Genomic DNA, 22,716 nt, shown 5'->3' on the forward strand with positions numbered 1-22,716 from the left:
AAAGATAGATAGATAGATAGATAGATAGATAGATAGATAGATAGATAGATGGACAGATAGATGGACAGATATGGATAGATAAAAATCAGTGTATCTCTGTCAGTCCCTGATTGCCTGGGCCAGCGTCAGTCAGCCTGCAATTTTTCTTGTGAAAAACATCACTGACATTTATCTATGGGCCAGTACATGATTTCTATCACATATATAACTCTTCTGGGTAGCAGTTATTTTTTAACAAGTCATTATCTTTCAAAAATAAGGTATAAAATGTATTACAGAGCATCTAGCCCTCTAGATGTTCAAGGGATCTAGTGGCACCGTAGCTGTAATAAGTGGATTTTGACACAGACTTTTTTGTGGCCTTTGCCCTGAACCCCACCTATTCTAAAATTAGCTCTGCTCACTGGTACAATGCACAGAAGGTTATTATAACTTGTGTGTGTGTGTGTGTGTGTGTGGGGGGGGTAGTGTTTTGATTATTTTTTTTAATTTTCCTTACAATTAAAGCTCAAAGGTGTACACAGAAGGCTATTATACCTTGTGTTGTGTCTGGGACCATGTGGTCATTATTTGTTTCACTTTCCTCAAAAATAAAGTTGGAGAGTAAATACTGAATTTCACTCCTTGCTTGTGTTTTTTTTTTTTTTTTTTTTTGCTGTTCAGCCATCATAGGATCAAAATGTTGTTAACTAGCTTTAAAATGTACATCATCAGCTCAATAACTCCATGGCTTTTAGGGACCTAGTAACCCTCAACTTAATCTATCTATTCCACAGTTATTGCATTGCACTTGTTGCTAATTAGGGCGAGTTGAAAGGATGCAGGAAAAAAAAACAAAAGTTGAAGAATAAAACTGAAGTTTCTTTTCTTAATTGTGATTTTTGATCAGGCCAACATAGGATCAAAAAAGTTGTGGGGGGAACTCTAAAAAGCATATCAGAACATCTATAATCCTCATGGCTTCTGGGGGCCTTGCAGCCCCCTGGTGCCATGATTAATACATTTATTTAAGTAACATGTGGCCCTGTTAGAGTGTATTGAACCATTTATGGAAAAGCTGAAAAGTAAGACAAAATGTTTAAAAAAGGTAAAATAAAGTAATTGACTAATGTGAGAAGGCCATGGAGGGTGCAGGAGCACTGGACAGCGGGGTGAGGCACGATGGAGCCCTTTCACCTAGGGTGCCATTTCATTTGAGGCTGGCTCTGATCTCTTGTATAGGTTGACCAAAACTGTGTTAAGCAAAAATGTGTTTATTTCTTATTTAACTTGAAAGTGAACTTTGATTTTACATGCAACTATAAATAAACTGCTCTTAATTGAAGAAAGTGTGTCCATTATGTCATGCCTGCAATAGTGGTGCCTGCAGCAGGCACAGTTTGGTCCAAATTACAGTGCTTGCCCAAACCTGCATCACAGCTTGGATTTGCAAGAATAATTAAGTTAATTACCTAACCTAAAGACAAGAGAGTGAATGATGCTGTTCTCTTTGGGCACCTCTTTTGAGTAGAAAGAACTGTTATCAGGGTGTTTACCCCCACCCAAAAAAGAGAGAGACATGTTTTTTTTTCCTTTTCCTATGTCTATATTTTATTGTTAAGTCAGCTGTTATATTTTGCCAAAAATGGTGAAACTGATAGAGGCTGTGATACAGACCAACATAAATCTGGATCAGCATGTAGTGAATTTTAAAAAGGGGAGTGAGGCTACTGACAAACATTTAGCTGGTCACCAGGAAGAGATAATTATGATAGCCACTGTCCTGGCTAACCCATAGACCATTCCACAGTAACAAAGCTGACAACATTGAAACATATCCTGTTGCTTTTAAAATATATGCCATCCACAAAAATGAAGCTCAGGTTGACTAGACAAACATCCTGTCATGACAACTTGTATAGAAAGGATTCAAAGTACATGTGGACATGGAAGATGCTGATTACAAGGACCATCAAAAATTCAAAAAAGAACTGTTTACTAGAGACAGACTGTCTTCTAAAATAAAGGCAACGAAATTTCATAAATGGACATTTAATTCATATAAAACAGTAAGATTACAAATGTCTGATTTAAAAGCACTGATATAATGAACATGAATTAACCCCGTTAATATTTTCAAGTTATTTGTTTTATTATGCACTTGTTATTATCACTTAAAACAGGGCGAAATCTGTCTTTATGCCCAGCAGAGACACAGGATACCATATCATGCAATACAGACTATGGATATCCTCTGTCATTAAGTAATTTAAAAAATGTTAAGTTCAACTATAAAATCGGAATCAATAGCTATATCTGGATGCTCTGACAAGCTGTCCTTTTACAGCATTCTCTTTAACAAACATAGGATGACTATTGTCATAATGCAAGAACATATTGGCATACATCTCCTTTCTAAAAATTTTCGAAATAAAACAGCTATTGACTTCATTTTTAACAATGATATCCCAAAAACATATTTTGTCCTTATGCCAAATGTAAGTAAATAAAAAAAGTACTTGCAACATTTACATAAGCAAAAAAAATAATAATTTCTCAACTGTTCCTAACCCCATAAAAAATCATCTACATATTGGCAATAAAAATATATAAAAGCATTTCACTCATCTTTGTAAATTAATTGATCTTCCCATTCGTTCATTACAACATTAGCATAAGTAGGTTCTATAACTGATCTGACAGTAATAATCACATGATAATTAGCTCAAGAGCTTAAGAGTCTTTACTAGAAACACTGAAACATTTACAGTCAACATTTAAATGCTACTAGTCTGTAGAAACAGCATTTATTGGGATCATTGTAAGATTTTGTGAGAAATATGCTCCAATAGCAAAAACCACAAATTAAGAATATTTTTAGGAGATAAAATGTCAGTAAATACTCAAAAGCATATTCAATGTATTGGGCTGTAATTTCTTAATATATTTGATCTGAAATGCCATCAGATCCAAGACATTTACAATTTTCCTGCAATTTAATACACAACACCAGTTCTGGCATCATGATAGGGTGGACTAATTTTCAGTATGGACATGAGATAGTTATTATACCACTGTTGCTAAAAAATATCTGAGTGTGGTATCTAGACTTGTGGTACTTTATCAGAATATAGTACATGAAAACAAAAGTTAATATGCCATCTTTATTAATTTCCAACCCCCTAGTTTCCAGTTTACATGTATATGCCTTACATTTCTCATAGCAGTCAAGACTTTAAACATCTGGTTAAGTGTATAAGGCAGGGGTGGGCAAACTTTTTGATTCATGGGCCACATTGAGTTCTAACATTTGACAAAGGGGCCGGAACAGGAGCAGATAGATGGCATGCTTTGAAAACATCACCTCATTGGGGGAAAAATACACATCTTGGGATATGGAGAAAACATGTGCTTTAATTTCCAATGAAAATGAAGAAAAGTATTACAATAAAATCTCTGACTTCGAAATGAGTCTTTAAACACTGAAAATCAAATAAATGACCATTTTATTTTAAAGCACTGTGTTCTGCTGCACAGACAAGGAGGTGACATATATTCAAGTGCCTGCTTACATATTAATTCCTTGTGAACCAAACGGAACACAGTAATAACTGCTTCTTCTTACCTACTTAATAGTGTACTTTTAGGAGAGCTTAAATTAATAAGCTAGTAAATCATTTTACACGCAGATACATTTTCTGTCAGTGAAACTGGACATCTATTTAACTTCAGCAGGTTTTGAACAGTGATGCTGCAATCTATACACACACACACACACACACACACACACACACACACACACACACACACACACACACACACACACACACACACACAGAATCTTGTCAGCTTTCATAATTCGCTTTCTCTCTCCAATCGCTCAAACACACATACACTCGCCACCTTTCAAACCTGCATTCAATCACTTTCTCTCTCTCTGATCGCTCACACACACACACACACACACTTCACCTTTCAAACCTGCATTCACTCACTTTCTCTCTCCATTCGCTCACACACACACACTCTTCACAATTCAAACCTGCATTCACTCACTTTCTCTCTCCGATCGTTCACACACACACACTCTTCACAATTCAAACCTGCATTCACTCACTTTCTCTCTCCGATCGCTCACACACACACACACTTCACCTTTCAAACCTGCATTCACTCACTTTCTCTCTCCGATCATTCACACACACACGCACACACACACACACACACACACACACACACACACACACACACACACACACACACACACACACACAGACACACACACAGAATCTTGTCAGCTTTCATAATTCACTTTCTCTCTCCAATCGCTCACACACACATACACTCTTCACCTTTCAAACCTGTATTCAATCACTTTCTCTCTCTGATCGCTCACACACACACACACACACTTCACCTTTCAAACCTGCAATCAATCACTTTCTCTCTCCAATCGCTCACACACACACACTCTTCACAATTCAAACCTGCATTCACTCACTTTCTCTCTCCGATCGTTCACACACACACACACACACACACACACTCTTCACAATTCAAACCTGCATTCACTCACTTTCTCTCTCCGATCGTTCACACACACACACTCTTCACAATTCAAACCTGCATTCACTCACTTTCTCTCTCCGATCGCTCACACACACACACACACACACACACACACACACACACACACACACTTCACCTTTCAAACCTGCATTCACTCACTTTCTCTCTCCGATCATTCACACACACACACACACACACACACACACACACACACACACACACACACACACACACACACACACACACTTCACCTTTCAAACCTGCATTCAGTGATTCACTCACTTTCTCTTTCCTATCGCATACACACACACACACACACACACACACACACACACACACACACACACACACACACACACACACACACACACACTCTCTCTCTTACCCTGAGTAGTGCTCGGCGTCTTCTGTTCAATCCATCCTCATGTTGCTGCTGCTGCCATTAATCCTAGGCCCGGCTCCGTTTCAGGGCTTGCTGTATCCCCAGCCTGCTAACGCCATTAATCCCAGCTCCATGAGCTCGCTGTATCCCTGGCCCCTTTGCTGCTGCCATGAATCCGTTTCAGGGCTCGCTGAGTCAGCCTCTTCTGTTCCACATGTTGCATTCCCGCTGACTGTTAACTTAACCGCCAGCCAGCCGGAATGATGATGCGAGCTCCTTGAGCTCAATTCCGACTGGCTGGTAGCCTGACGGTGCTGGCATCATCGCGCACGTGATGACGTCAGCCCCGACAGCGCGAAAATTTTAAAAAAAGAAATTAATGGGGTGCCAAGTTTAGCGGGCCGAATCAAAACGTTTAACGGGCCGCATGTGTCCCCCGGGCTGTAGTTTGCCCATGCCTGGTATAAGGGCATCATGGACAGTGAATAGAATAAAATGTTTAATTTTTCAAGAGTCATTGTCATTTATTAAATATAAGATGCTGTAACTTAGATTTGACAATAGTTTGAACACAATGCTTAACTAAGTGCCTCTAGGGCCTGGAGCTGAAATTTATAATAGGCCTATAAGTCTTCAAATACACTTGTCTGTGTATATATGTTTGTAATTAGTAGGGGGTGGGGCCCAGGCCCCCACATAGGGGTGCAGAGGGGCTATCCCCTGCAAAAATAATAAGCGTTTTGTTTTTTCAGTGTTTTTTCTTAATATCTTTTGGGATTGATTGTTAGCTGTTCAAGATTTATTTACTTCGATGTTTCAAATTACATCTATCTCTCACACACACACACACACACACACACACACACACACACACACACACTCTTGCAGGTGTACAAGATGCACTCACATACACACAGTTATGAAAGCACTTAAAAATCAGAGTACTATGCTTGCATTAAAAAGATCTCAGGAGAAAACACAAATGGTCATATACAGATCAAAAATAAAAGTATGTCATGAATACAAGGAAAAAAGTCTCCAGTTATAGTACAATTTACCAACTTGATTGAGGTTTTTAACACATAATTTATTTACCAATCCCAGTCATAAAATAAAACTATTTTGTTGAACACAAGGAAACAATAAAGACTCCAACTTGTGCTGGCAGTAAGGTTCTGTCAATGCCAGGGATCATTCAACCCCTTACAACAACTAAATAACTGACTGAAAATGTATGAAGTCACCAGCTACTCATGATGGACAGACAGTTTGTCTTCATTTTTCTACCATTCTTCCTGTTAAATATACTGTACTTCAAGAATTATAGTAGGTGCTGAAAGGCTGTCTATCTCAAAGACCAGGAAACAGAGTCAGAGAGAGGACTATGGGAATAAAGAAAATATAAAATCAGCAGTAGATTATTCTCCTCAGAATTTAACTTTGCATATGTGTAATCTCTTTCTCTAGGTTCACTCATTGAAGATATTTCCTTCTCAGTGATTGATAACCTCAGAAAAGGACTATTTTTCATTGGAATCAAGTGTTTTTACAAAAATGAAAGTAGTTTGAATATATTAATAAAAAACTGCCACAAATGTATGCAAATCCTCTTCTTCTTCTTCCTCAGATTAAAAGCATAATGGCTGTGTTTACACAAATGACCAGATACATAAAAGCAACTAGACATATACAGGTTTCTTAGTGTTATCCCAGAATGGTGGACCTTACACCAGATGTGGGTAAAAGATCAATTTTCTGGAGTCTCTTCTATCAGACAGGAAACTTGAGGCCTAATATATGATAAAAAGGTGTATACACACTTCTTATACTTTGGGAATCAGGGTTTTAAATTAATATTATTTCATTATAGGAAGCTGTTTTGAGTGAACTGAAACAGATCAGTGATCAGCTCCCTGAGAAAGACTGAATAAGGGCAGATTTTTTAAATTGCACACAAAAATCTATGAATGAAGGGGCAATATGTCCAAATGTAATTAAAATTCCATTGATGGAGTCATGATAGTGCAGCTTAACAGCTAGTTCTTCATATGAATGCATAACTAAAGTTTCACACCAAGATTAACTCCTTAAATGGTAAAGATTTTCAGGAAATCTATTCCCCACATACTTACTACTTTTGTTGTTTGCATATAAAGGCCTGTATCTCCGATACAGTTCAACAATTTCTCTTCAAGAAATTTTGTGGAATGTTACTAGCATAGTTATCAATACAATTTCTTTGCTCTAAGCTCATATCAGGCATCAAAGACAAAAGAAAACTGTGTTTTGAATTTTATTGGAAAATAAATGTTATTTTTATGTCTCAACATATGCACAATATAAAAATATCATCTTTACACACAAAAACATACTCTTATTAGGTCTGAAATCACACCAACATTACATATTTATGTTTATGATATATTTTGTTTGTTACACTGAAGAGATCTAAAGGCTATACATTTTAGATGACTGCTCTGTAAAGGTTGCACTCTGACAATTTTCAAATGCATTGGCATGAATTCCAGCATAACATTAAAAGACAATATCAGTCCCCCCCCCCCCCCCACTCTCTCTCTCTCTCTCTCTGTTGCTTCAAGACATTCTTATGAAATTTTCTGTACAGGGATCCTCAATAATCCTATGGTCATTTTGTTTTGCCTAATATGATAACTTTTATGGAAAGTAGACAACAGTATCTCAGAAATGTGCATCATGTCAGCATGTGCAATATATGCATATTTTGCTATTACATATATGAGATATTTTCTTTCTATGAGAGAGTATTATTTTTGGTTCTTATTTCATAAGAACATACAAGATATATGATTCAGAAACATACTGAGTTTGTCAGCCTGAAAAAATTAAAATATACATTTGTGTGAATTTTTTTTTGTCTTTCGGCTTTTCCCGGTCAGGGGTCGCCACAGCGGAACTCCGGTTCGCTAATGATTGGCAGTAGATTTTTACGAAACACCGAGGTGCCAGCTCAACGTGCAACCTTCAACGAAGGCATGCCCATTTACGCACGCATGTCTTTCGAACACTACCCAACCACGGGGAGGACATGCAGACTCCACACAGAAGGCACTCCCAAGCCAAGCCGAGAATCGAATGGGAGAACCTCTTGCTGTGAGGTAACAATGCTACTGCCATACTACCAAGACTGTATGAAACTACTGGAGGACCTCAACAGTAAAGGACCATTTCTTTATAATCATATGCAAATATTACGTCAAATTTCTCAGAATAATATATAAAGACACTTCACTACAAAATATACTTAGCTGGTAGTTCCAGTTGTAAAAACACATAAACTATTTAGGCAATTTAATGTAGTTTATTGCATTTGAGTGTAAACTGTGGAGAGGAGGTCAGAAATCCTGTGATAAAAATATGTATTCAGGAGTATTAAATAGGATTGTTTACTTCTGATATAATGACAATTCAGCAGAGACGCATTGTAGGCCAATACTATATACAGCACACTGAACAAAAGTTTAACACATCACCCACAATGGAAAATTAGTATAATGCAAAATATCAGACTGGCAATAAAGGAATAAGAACTGAAGTTTGTGATGTCTATCTGTGAAACATCACAAATCATAATTCAGATTTCATCACAAAACTCAGAGGTAATAGCAACAGAATGTTCAGCTATAAAGTTCACCTAAGACTGCTATCCTAAACTCAAAGGGACCACTGCAGCATATGCCTGAATTTGACCCCACTGCTGTAACCATTGCAAACAATACCATTGGAGACACAGCAGGTTACAACTGAAAAAATATACTTTTTCAGGTGAAGTATATATGCTTTCTACATATGATATGATGACAACTCGGTACAGTACGGCAGTATATTAGTGTGTTCTGCATTCTGAGAAGTTCAAAACAGCAGTCCCAATGTAAACCAGGTAATGCAAAATAAGATTTCAGTGAGCATAAACATACTGATGTAGTACATACCTGAGAAGGGACATACTTTGGTCCTTTCAGGGTCCATTATAAAACATTTAGTAAAAACAGGGTTATGAGATACAAAATTCACCCAAGTCTCTTAGTGCTGGTGCAGCACTATACAGAATCTGATTCCACCTCATTGATTCCTCAAACATTTGGTACATTAACTATGGCATGTTACAAATTTAAAGAAAATCTTGTAAAGTATAGAGGAAATTTTCCTCTAATGTTAAAACAACTAATAGAGAAGCATTCTATGTCATTTTTGTATTCTGCATAGCAAACAAATGCTCATCATAATAATACATTGGCATTTATCTTTGAAAAGTGATAATCTACTACCCCTACACACACACACACACGCACACACACACACACACACACACACACACACACACATATATATATATATATATATATATATATATATATATATATATATATATAGATAGATAGATAGATAGAAAGATAGATATAAGTTACCTACAACTGGTCGAAAATTCATATTGTCGAAAACAAAAAAAGTCAGTAAAGATGATAAAACACATTTGTTTTTTTTTTTCTGTGAAGGATCAAGGTACAGTGGGACTGGGGAATTTGCCCTTTCCCCACTATAGTGTGATCTTGGAGCTGGTATATGGAGTATGCTGGGAAGATCTTGCACACCAGTAAAAAAATGCTTTTCTTTTTTTTTTTTTTGATAGGCAACTGAATTACCAGTTATGTTTAGTTATCGTTCAAAGTTTTGCCTTTTCAATATATTATATAGTTTTTTTGGTAAAATACAGATAATTGTTACTTCTGATCTACTGACAGCTCAATAAAGAAGTATTCTAGGGCATTAATTTTCAGCACAGTACCCACAGTGGAAAATGTCAGACCGTGGCAGTAAAGAAACATGTACCAAAGTCACTGGTACCTATCTATGAAAGGCTGTATGTTAGTTCTCCTTTGATATCTCATAGTAAAGCTTTAAGCACTAACAAGAGGATGATCAGCTACAGGATGTGCTTAAGCCTTTTATTCTGCCCTTAGGAATTTCAGAACAAGTTACTGGTGAATGTGAAACAACCACCTTAACTGCATAATAGTATGGTGCTGAAGCCATGACATTGTACAAGTGAAAAAATGTATTTCTATGGTGAAATATGCAGAATTTTTACTTCAAACATAACAAAAACTTAATACATATATATTTTGGACATTATGGTGGCAGGTACTATTATATTCACTGTAGTTTGGCATGCAATTAATTAAAGATTTTTAGTAAAAATTAAAGATAAAGATTATCCAAAGTGATAGTCTGAGGTAAGCTAAACCAATTACATTGATTTATATATAGTCTGTCTACTGTGATGTGAGTGTTATGCAGCATATTTTTGCAAATTTAGTTCTATCTCCTCTCTTTCCAGGTTGTTAGTTCAACTGTTGATAAACTCCAAAAGAACAGAGAGTTTGGACTTTTAAGAAATGGTGTAGCAGAAAGTACAGTTTTGTACCTACCATAAATGTAGATGTCCGATAGGTATGCAACTGCAGTCCTGACATATGGGTTGTCCTGCTTCAGGCAGCCCTTCGGTCAGCCGGATTCCAAAGTCTGGGTCCGGCGTCGGCTGATGTCGCCCTTTCCCCGACATCAGAGCACCTGGGATATAAAAGCGTCAGCCGACGCCATCTTCTTCAGTGTTTCTTGCCCCAGATGCCAGGTGCCCCCTAAGGAAGGCTAAATTTTGAAAATAGAGAAAAAATTCCAGACAAGTACAACAACATAAAAACAAATACACCATAAAAGATTACCCCAGGTAGCTAAAATGAGGGGTAGAAACCCAAAAGAATACCACAGAGGGGTAGGTGGGAGGGAAAACCTGACTGCAGTTGCATACCTATTGGACATCTACATTTATGGCAGGTACAAAACTGTACTATGTCCTTCAAGGATGCAACTGCAGTCCTGACATATGGGTTGAATACCATAGCCAACCTGGGGGTGGTAGGCACTAAGACAAAGATGGTGTAGCTAAAATGCCCTGCTGGACTGCAGAAGCAAACCCTGCTCTGGATCTGGAATATAAAGGCAGGTTGTAATGTTTGGAAAATGTATGCACGGAGCTCCATGTAGCAGCTTCTAAAATGTCCTTTGTTGCCACTCCTCTTAAAAAGGCTGTGGAGGTGGCTGTAGCTCTGGTGGAATGTGGCCTGATGTCAGCTGGCACAGTTTTTCCATGAAAAGAGTAGCAGAATCGAATGTAATTTCCAATCCATTTAGAAATTGTCTGTTTGGAAATTGCCTTTCCCTGCAATCCAGCAGCGCAAGCTACAAAAAGCTGGTCAGATTTTCTGAAAGACTTTGTTCTGTCCAAGTAGTAGTGCAACTGTCTGTGTATGTCCAAGGTGTGCAGAAGTCTCTCTCCTTTATTTTGAGGATTGGGAAAGAAGGTAGGCAGGTGAATAGCTTGATTCAGGGACACCCTGGATACCACCTTTGGCATGAATGACGGATTGGTTCTCAAAGAAACTCTGTCCTGATGAAAAATGAGAAATGGTTGTATTGCCATAAGGGCCTGTAGCTCAGAGACTCTTCTTGCTGAGGTTACTGCCAGAAGGAAAGCTGTCTTCCAAGACAGAAATTGCAACTCTGAAGATGCTGCTGGTTCAAAGGGAGGAAGAGTTAATTTTTCCAGCATGAAGTTGAGGTCCCATGCAGGCACTGGTGGTTTCCTTGGAGGGTTGATGTTCTTTATACCTCTTAGAAACTGTCTCAGCAATGGGTGAGAAAATACAGGCGGATCAGTGTCATATTTGGCAGATATTGCTGAAGCATGTATTTTTATGGAAGAATATGAAAGGCCATTGTGGAGCATTTCAGCCAAATATTCTAGGATCTGTGGAATGCTCATCACTGATGGGTCTTGACCCTTTTTGCTGTTCCAGATAAGAAATCTCTTCCATTTTGCTGAGTATGTTTTTCTAGTGGAAGGTCTCCGCGCCTCCAGGATGATATCTTTTACCCTTTTGGAAAGTGTATCCTGAGGAATAGTCATGGAATCTTCCAAGCTGTCAGCTTCAATGTTTTCAAGCTGGGGTGTAGTGTCCTGTAATTGTGCTGTGTCAGAAGAAGTGGCCATTGAGGAAGGAGCCACGGATTGGTGTGTGTCAAGCTTCGTAGCAGTGAGTACCAGTGTTGTCTTGGCCAGTCTGGAGCTATCAGTATGACTTTCGGTTGCTCTGTCTTGATCTTTAGTAACACCTTGGTCATCAAAGGAAGAGGTGGGAAGGCATATAGTGTTAGAGAGTTCCAACTGAAGGAGAGAGCATCCACCTTCCATGCTTGAGGATGGTATGTCCTTGTGCAAAACTTTTTCAGATGGTGATTGAGGTGGGAGGCAAAAAGATCTATGTCCGGCCTTCCCCATGCTTGAGTTATTTGTAAGAAAATGTCTGGATGCAACATCCATTCGTGTGGATCCATGATGTTTCTGCTTAGGCTGTCCGCCAGAACATTGTCCTTCCCTGGTACAAACTGGGATTATAGCTCTATTTTCAATTGTAGGGGAAATATCCCAGAGATTCATTGCCAGTCTGCAAAGAGGGTAGGAATGGGTACCTCCTTGCTTGTTTATGTACCACATAACTGTGGTATTGTCTGTCTTTATTAGTAGATGGCCCTGATGCATGAACTTTTCGAAGGCCTTGATTGCATGTATCACTGCCAGCATTTCTTTTTGGTTGATGTGCAGGTGCTTTTCTTTTTGTGTCCATTGTCCTTGAATGCATCTGCCCTCCATGTGCGGCCCCCATCCATGGTCTGAGGCGTCTGTTGTTATGGTTTGACTTGTATGAGGCTTGCTGAAAGGCAGACCTTTGTTTATCTGGCTTGCTTGAGCCCACCACAGAAATTCCTTTTGAAGGCATGGAATGAGTGGGATCAATGCTTCCAGGCTGTGGCTGTGTTGAGACCATAGACTTTTTAGATACCATTGTAGTTTCCTCATATGCAGCCTTGCGTGTGGAATCAGAAGAATGCAAGATGCCATGAAACCCAGGGCCTGCAGGATTTTCCTTGCAGTCATCTGGGTGTGTGTTGCCAATTTTCTGAAGTATTCTGGTAATTGTTTTTGTTTTTCTTTTGTCAGAAACGCCATCTGGGTGTTTGTGTCCAGAGTGGCACCCAGGAAAGGTATTTGTTGGGATGGTACGAGACTTGATTTCTGAATATTGACTGTGTATCCTAAGGCCTGCAGTAGGTGAATGACATAGTCCAAGTTTTTTAACAAGGCTTGTTGGCTGTCCGCTTGTATAAGGCAGTCGTCCAGGTAAGGGTATATTTGTATCCCCTGAAGTCTGCAATGTGCAATTACTGATACCAGGCATTTCATGAATACTCTGGGTGCAGTAGATAAGCCAAAGGGCAATGCTGAGAATTGATAATGCTCTGAGCCTGCAAGAAATCTGAGGTATCTTCTGCAACTTTGTCTGACTGGGACATGCAGGTATGCCTCCTTGAGGTCCAGAGTTACCAGCCAAGACCCCTTGCCCAGCATGGGAAGGAGTTGCTGTAAAGTCAGCATTTTGAATTTTGGCACAATAAGGTAAGTATTCAGTGCGGACAAGTCCAGAATGGGTCTCCATTGGTTTTCTTTTCTTGGAACAAGGAACAGTCTTGAATAAAATCCTTGACCTTGTTCTGCAGAAGGAACCTTTTCTATTGCTCTTATTTGAAGTAGGTTTGTTATTTGTTTGAGTGCCTCTGCCCTTTGATTTGGTGGCAGGTTTGGCCTGCCATGTCTTGTTGGTAGTGTATGAAAATGGAATCTGTATCCTTTGTCTATTATGTCCAGTATCCATTTGTCCTTTGTAATATTGTGCCAATTTTGTGAGAATAAAGATAATTTTACACCCAAAGGTGTTTCTAATTGAGCCCTGGATGGTGGAGTCAAAGTCATGTCATTGAGATTGCCCCTGTGGAGCAGTGGAAGGTCCTGCCCCACCTCTCTGGTTCGGAGGCTGCCATTGACGTCCTCTGTAGGAGCCTCGAGTTTGCCCTCTACCTCTGCCACGTCTGTTTTTGCCTCTTTGAAATTTGTCTGTGTCTGGAAAGGACCAATGCTTAGAAGGGCAATTCCTGCTGAATCTTGGAGGCTGTACCTGGAGGAAATCTTTGACTGTTTGCACTGATTTTGCCTTTTCCTCTATTTTCTTTAAAACCTCTTGTGCAGTAGCACCAAATAGCTTATGTTTCTCTAGTGGTGCATCCAAAAGCTTAATTTTCACATGGTCTGGCAATGTTTGTTCCTTTAACCAAGCATGTCTGCGTATGACCGCACCTGTCATTGCTGCTCTACATGATGCTTCCAATGCATCATATCCACACTGATGGAAATGGTTGCTAACCTGCTGAGTATTATGAACCAATTCCTGTAACCCCTTTCTATCTAATGGTTCAGGGGAAGCCAATTTCTTTTGCAAGTCATCCAACATGTATTCCTGATACTGAATCATATGAAATTGACAATTTAATGCTCACATAGAAAGGGTGGAAGATGTATATACTTTCTTGCCCCACCTTTCTAAAGCCCTAGAATCTCTTTCCGAAGGAAGTGGATTCTTAGCAGTAGTGGAGGAAACCCCTTTGGGCCCCTGAGAAATAGTTTCAGGGTCAGCAGTATGGCCCTTGTACAGAAATTGATGTGTGTCTGGGACCCTGTAGTACCTGTCTGGCTTGACAGGAGCAGGGGGGAGGGAGTCAGGGAAACACTAGATTCTAAGTACACATCATCTAAAACATTTAAAACTGGAGGAATAGCTAAGGGTCTATGCTGAGGTAGCTTTAAAAATTCCCTTAACCTTTTCCTAGAATCTGAGTATTCTTGGCCTTGCCATTTGAAGTGTTCCCTCATGGAATGAAGTGTTTCCCCAAAGGAAAACTCCTCAGGAGGAGAAGCAGAGGGAATGGATTCCTCCGCATCAGAATCCTCCTAGGCCGGGAAGGCCTCCTCCTGGTAGTCTGAATGTGCAGAATCACCTGAGGCCTCATCGGAGGACTGGGGATCTACCTGCTCAACCCTAGGCCTCTTGACAGAAGGCGGCTGAGAGCCTCTATCTGGATGTGGCTGAGAACCCCTAATTAAAGAAATAAGGTCCTCAGCTAAACTTAAAATTTGAGAACCAGAAGTGGATCCCAGAGAAACAGATCTTGGAGGGAGAGACTTAGCCTGTTTGGCAGCCTTAGCACGTGTGTAGGCCTTAATGGACATAGACACTGGAGGCCTGGCATCCCCGCGTGCTGGAGTAGTCTTATCCACTGAAATGGTGTTAGAAATATCCTGGGCTACAGTCTCAGAGGGGAGAACAGAAACTGGCACCGAGCTGGCCTCCGGTACTGAAGTAACCGGTGGGGCGGTGTCGTTGGTCTGTAGCGGTTGTGAAACCAGCTCAGAAGAGACCGAGACACTTGCGGTAGGCCTAAGGTGTCGGCCGAGACCGCGGACCGTGGGTGTTGGTCCTTATCCTTCCGTTTTTTAGGTAAATGTGCTGTCGGAAGCTCCGATGGCATGATATAACAGAAATCTTCCCCAAAATAATCCTGTGCAAACTCTGTCCGACGCCTAAGAGTGCGTTTATTGAAAGAAGCACAAGCTGTACAGGCTGAGACATTGTGTTCTGGGCCTAGGCAGGGTAAGCAGTAAGAGTGGAAATCCTTATGAGGTATTTGTTTCCCACAAGTTAAACAATTATTAACTTTTACAGTTTTATCTGACATCGGCTGAGGCAAGAAAAGGTCCCCAACGGGGTACTTAGCTTTTTTGAAGACTTCAGTAGCTGAAAACACAGGAGCTGGTCGACCGGCACTTGCGAACTGCTTCTGCTTTGGGCGCCGCACGGCAAGAAAGACTGAAGAAGATGGCGTCGGCTGACGCTTTTATACCCCAGGTGCTCTGACGTCGGGGAAAGGGCGACATCAGCCGACGCCGGACCCAGACTTTGGAATCCGGCTGACCGAAGGGCTGCCTGAGGCAGGACAACCCATATGTCAGGACTGCAGTTGCATCCTTGAAGGACATCTACTTGATAGTTTGTTGAAATCTCAGCTGGTGTGACGGAACTACTTAATAGTTTGTTGAAGTCTCCATTACTAATAGTTATTGTTTTAAGTCTAATATTTTAATAAGTATGTGTTGAGTATTTTTTACCCCTAAACCAGACATAGATATATGAAATTATGAAGTTCTTCTGTGTTTGAGTACAGCTTTGGTGTACAGCAAAGTGAGTTCTGTATTTTGGCCAAATGGAATGGTAAGCAAAATAGCACAGTTTATTGGAGCAAGTTTGCAAAACAGCAAGGATTAGGGCATTTCTCCTTGTCCCCATCATTGGGAAATGTCGGAGTTAGTAAAACAGGGTTGCAAAAGGTGTGACGGCCAAGTTCCATAGGTGTGCTGTTTGTCACCTTGCTGTCGATGGAATGGGACTGATGAAAATGTTTTGCATCACTTGACATATAATTGAATAAACATAATAGATGTAATAATCCTTTTATTGGGTCTGAATGTAGCAGGACAAAACTCCTCTGATTTATCTGCAAAGGAAAACTGCATACTTTTTTTTTTTTAAGATTTGAGATCTGATTAGACTCATTACACTTCTCCAACATCCCAAAACATGCGATGACACTGAGACTAAGGTGTGGGTACCCAGTTTAACTTAACATGTTCTTTTGCAGATATGTATATTTTTTGTAAACAAATTATTGAATCTTGGGTCATTTTAGAGAGGTAAAAAGCTGTGATCTTGTAACAATTGAATGCAAACTAAAGAAATTAAAGGAATCAAATTCAAGGGCTATGGTCTATAATTGTATCAACAGTCATGATACTATTAACTGATAAATGTTATATTGTAATAAACATCCTCTAGTCATTGTAACACATACTGAGGTAATTGCAAACTTTTTGTAAATCATTATTACAGATATGCATGTAATTCATATGTGCAAGGAATCATAGCAAGTTGTAAACATACAGAGGGGAATGATGCAGCAGCTTTCATAATTCATAATTAATGTTAAGTTTCAAACATGTAGTTTCTCACTAAAAATCATGAATGTTGATCACAATAATGCTCACATGCATAACATTATTATAACAGGATATATTAAGATGCCTCTTTCCCTACTTCTAATCTTCTAAATACACTTTTACTTTGTAGTGATACAGTATTTCCTCAGCATTCTAGACCAAGTTGGTTGGTAAAGTGAATTATAATTTGAAAAGTACAGTGCTATTTACTATTCAGTTTAATGAATTATTTGCTTATGTTATACCTTGTATATGTTTTGCTTGCAATGTTTGGTAGACATTTCAAAATAAATTAACATATTACTCATTTCCATAACCCCATAGTACTTCATTTTTGTAACCCCCTGAATTATGGGTACCCACTACCTACCTTGTTTTAATTAGTGATTCAGTTGCTTTCCAGTCATTTTAAAGCTGACAGTCAGCAGAGCAATGTTTATAAAATAATTCTACCTAAATTAATTATTTCTCTCAGTTAAGACTTTTTCTTACTTTACTCCACCAATGCCGGTTTTACTTACCATGCCTGGTTTGTTCTTTCTCCCACCCCACCCATATTCCTTATCCCTCAGCACTTAATTACTTCTTCTCTGATCATATGCAGCCATCTCTGAAACAAACATTTGCTATCATTTGCTTCTCTGTCTGGCTGACTGGATTGCCACTCTCTCCACTTTGTTATGGATGAGCCCACAATTATATCCATGTAGCCACTATCCGACCCAAAGCTTATTTAAATATTAATATCCATATGCTCTATAACAGATGCGTTTTGCAATTTTATCTAATACTCTTAGGCACTTCATATCTTATTAAAAAAATTAGGACACTTATTTTACTGACCAGTTCCCAGTTAAAGCATACATCATTAAGCATGTACAGTTTGGCCAGTCTGTTAGCATAGAATCCTGGACTACAACCCAGGTGACCTGACTTTGATTAGTGGCTGTGGTGCCAGGCAGGCTGACAGGGGCTATGGGCATACCCATCCTGTGGGAAGGGTGTGAGGTGGGTCAATACCTCAAGCCCTAGTGAAGGCCAGGGCTAGGGAAGATTGCTGAGGTGGGAAAGAATGGATGGGCTGGGAAGGCATGACCATCCTATGACCCAGGGTACCCAAGGGGTAATACAGTCTGAACCTTGATTTCTTCATTCCCTGCTCCTCTATCAGGCAATCGAGGGGAGGGGAGGGAGCTATAGAAGGGGCAGCTAGGTAGCTGATAGTCAGCTAGAGTGATGAACCAAAAGTTCATAGGTTCATAGGTAAGTAAAAGCCAATCAGTCTGCAGACCATTGCAAGCCTAATCAAAAATGCATAACTGGGTATTTGAGATACCATTTGTTCTGCAAGGAAATAGGAGTTCAAACAGGGTTGGATATTTCAAGGCTCAAAAAGGTAGACACAGATCTCCATGGAGGAGTCTATAATAGACTTAAGTAAAGAGAGTGGGCTGCAAGTCTATACTGATAACTAGGATTTTTGTGGCCACAGATGTTTTTACTTATGAATCTCTGATACCTTTCAAGCTTAGTAATATGTTTAGACAAATTCAGACCAAAAGGTGAATCATATTCAATAATTACTTTGATGAGACATGAGTAAAAGGGAATTAAGACTTCTTTTGATCTAGATGTGATGCCTTTAGAAATTAGATGAGCCTGATAGCAGACTTTCCAAAATATAGTGGAGAAATATTTTGTGCTTCTGCTAACTTAATGGCGGTATTACAAGAAATGTATGACAAGCTGGAAAAGGTTATGGTGAAAGAAACGAGTGTTCATTTAAATATTTTGGGTTTAAAAAGATATTTGGAATTGGACATCACTTCTAGAGGTTTGCGGGCTTTTAAAACCCCAAGTACACTTTTTGATTTGATGGATGAAACTGAGAAAAGGTTTCAGACTCATTGGGTAGTGACTGCACGCTGCTTTTCTATAGATTGGATTAACATATTGGTGGAACAAGCTGTATGGAAACAATGTAAACTTTAAGATGAAATTCATGCCTTTCGCACAGAATTAATTCAGCGAATGAGTGCTTCACACCTCTGTATTAGCTTTTCTGAACTTAGTGACAAATTAAAAAAATTTGAGGCAGATTTGGTGAATAAGAAGAAAGACAAATTACAATGGGACTTGTGGGATTATAACCAAAGGAAAGCATTTCTGTGGAGAATCAGCATAAGGGACAGCTGAAAACAATCTGATGTCAAAATGAAAGTTATAAGAGACAACATGAGTTTCTTTTGCCTCTTTGAATGGTACAGATTTTTCTACTGAATGGGAAAGTGATAGCTCCTTCCCTTTCTGTCAGCAGCACAAGAACTACCGAGGATGGAGCAACAGTTTCAAAATTCGACCATGATAAACAAACAAACAAACAGTATATCCTAATAAAAAAAACGAGGAAGATATGGACAAGAAAATTTGGAGGAAGGGCAGCAACAATGGAACTATAAACAAGGGAGATATTACCTGAGTTATATTTACTGAAAAGTGATATTTTTAAATTGGTATGTAAATTGCATTTAGTATATAATTTTTTCACAAGTAAATGTTAAAATCTCTGATGAAAATGTTTCTGATGATGAATTTAATGATATTAATAGTATAAATGACAGTTTTTATTCATGTTCTTTTAAGTTAAACCAAAAATGTACTGTCAGAAAAATATGTATTAATGTGTGTGCTTAATGCTAATTAGAAACTAAATGAGTTAACACGTTTTTCATTCTATTTTATATGCACTATTTTATATACAGCTTAGTTTTATATGAGACTAAAAGATGCTTTTGAAACTGCAGTGTGCTTTCTGAAACTTGCAAGATGCCCTCAGACCTAATAACTGCTAGCACAGCAAAATTCATGTTTATGCCTTTTGGAAATGTACTTGAGAAGCGGGTGATTATCTACTAGGTCAGGAAGCAATGAATGAACAATGCCATATTCTATAATGTAATGATTTTGAACAATTAGCTCTGTTCGAAGTATGAGAACACGCACAGCTGCAGAAGGAAGAGATAACATAGACAAAGGACTGTTGGAGAAATAAACTGCAATCTATACTTGCTTTGTGCTCAAATTAGCCATAGTACCTTGAATGATAACATTGCATATATCTAACCGGTGGTAGCCAAGGCCACGTTGTTTTTCTTAGGAAGTTTCTCACAAAAATTGATAGTACAAGCAGAATTTTACAAAAACAATCACTACGAAATGATGATGTTAAAACTTGTGATTTACTATGTCAGCTTGGTAGGCAATGTCTTATTAGAAAATGTATAAAAATGCTTGCATTTCCTGATTCTAGTCAGACAAACTCTGTATTAGCACGTTTTTGTCTCCTTGCTGCAAGATTAAAGTGCCTTAACCTGAACCTACCATGTATTGATCATTTTTAAAGTATATTTTTCCTTTGACAGATTGGTCCTTCGGACCGGAATCTATATCTCTCACTCTAGCTCAGGTCAGAATTGGGCCCGGTGGCATGAATCCATACAGAGAAGTAGTCACATCGGTTCTTCTGCTTTGAAAGACCTCCGACTGAATTGTCGTTCAAAAGAGGCCAGCCACTGTTTCTGATCTGTGATTGGAGGACGAGTCAACGTTCCGGTGAGATCAAGACATGGAGGCTCAGGTAAGGAGGAATTTACCTTTTTCTGTTTTAGATCAGGGACTTGTTACAGTATTTTTGTTTTTGTCAAGGAGATTTGCAAGTGCAGATCAGGGACAAAAAAGATTGCTGTCTTGTCATAGATCAGGGAAACAGAATAGGTAGGCAGTTATTCTAGATAAACTGTAAAAAAAGTGTACGTTGTGATACCACGTGATAAAAAGGGTTACGTAACAATTTCTAACTTAGCTAAGGCAACATGGGAAATCAGTGCACAAAAAGTTCCCGAGACCCGCCCTTAACCGAAGACGCGAAATATATGCAATTACAGTGTGCCGATAATGTTAGGTATTATACAAAATGGGTTAATAAATACAAATTTGATGGTAATTTAGATAAACCTTCACTTATTAAACTTGTTAGACAACTTAAAACAGACGCGAAAGGTCAGCTAAAAAAGCAACGACAATTAGGGGTCCCTCAGGCACACAGGTGGCTTGAGGAAGCAAACCGCAGGGAACAAAAGATTAAAAATTCAAAAGCAATGTTTTTAGATAAAGAAGACAACAACTTGGTAATAGCAAAAGCCCCTCCGCCCCCACCGCTTCCCTTACCAGAATATGAAGCGAGTGGACAAGCTGATCCACCTCCGCTATACTCAGCTGTTCCTGCAAAACCAAAGCCATTTGTCAGAGATCCTATCGAGACCAGGTCTCGAACACGCAACTTAAGAGGGGATATTGAATTGTATGAAATAAATAAAAATTCACAATCTATGAGTGAAGAAGAGATATGTCCACTCATAGAAGTACCAAATCCACAGGCAGGACAGGCAGGACAGGACCCAACTCTTCTAGTATATAGACCATGGACACCGGAAGACATCCGGAAAGCCACATAGGGAATTCCCCATCCAAAAGTTAATTTTAGAAAATTCTTAGAAGACTTACAGGGCATGAGGTTAAGTTACCATTTGAATGGAGAGGAAGTAGAGAAAGTAGTCAGACAAATCGTAGGTCCAGACTGGCACATAATCAGTGGCAACTGGAATCCCCGTGACGCAGAGCTTAGACCACTCCCACATAGTAACACAGAACTGGACAACAGAGTGAAAGGTCTGACAGACCGAATCTCTGAGAAATGGAAGCCTAGGGCTGATTGGACTTGCATTAATCACTGCATACAACAAGAAGGTGAAACTGTTGATAGATATTATGCCAGATTATTAGAATGTTTTAATAACCATTGTGGAATGCAGGTACCTGAAGACCAAACACATGATTCCCCATATGAGCAGCAGCTAAAGAATGCATTTTTGAAAGGCAGTATTGCACCCATTAGCAGCTTTATTACAAAGCACATGGTAGATCATCGTACAAGTAGATTACAGTCATTACGTGAATATGCAAGACATGCCGAAAGGCATTTTAATAGCAAAAAGAAAAAGAAAACTCAAGTATTTGCAGTAGAAGACGGATCAGAAGTCTTTGTAGTACAAACTGGGAAGAAGGGTAAGAAAAATGCCCAGGGAAACAAACAATCTGATAAACGATAAGAGGACTTTAGAGAGAAAGAAAAGGGGTGAATGTTTTAAATGTGGGAAAAAGGGACATTTAGCAAGGGATTGCAGGCAAAATAAAAAGGTAACTACAGAAGACAAGGAGGATGAGGACTGACTATATGATAGTCAAGAATCACTGGAAAGGAATAAACAAGAAAAGACAAGTGCAAATGTGATAGAAGGTGTAGAGGACGTGATAGAAGAAATAGAGGATGTGCATGAAATCACAGATAATGAAGAAAATTTAATTTTGGACTTAGCATTATTGAGCCTAGAGCTCTACTTAGCAGACACAAAACTGGAAGTTACACTTCTGGTAGAGGGGAGGGACGTTAAATTCCTGTGTGACTCAGGGGCTTCACGGACCCTGATACATCCTTCCAAACTACCAGAAAATTCAGAATCACTTGACTACATATTAGTGAAAGCAGCTAATGGACAGCTGTATCGGGAGCCACTCTCCCACAACATAGCGATAACTGACCCAGTTTCAGGGATGACCCAGAAAAGCAAAATTGTTGTTTCTGCAAAATGCCCAGTGAATCTCTTGGGCAGAGACCTAATGCAGATAT

Source organism: Protopterus annectens, chromosome 4.part1 (genome assembly GCF_019279795.1).
Source record: "Protopterus annectens isolate FY-2018-M chromosome 4.part1, PAN1.0, whole genome shotgun sequence".
Lineage (NCBI taxonomy): Eukaryota > Metazoa > Chordata > Ceratodontiformes > Protopteridae > Protopterus > Protopterus annectens.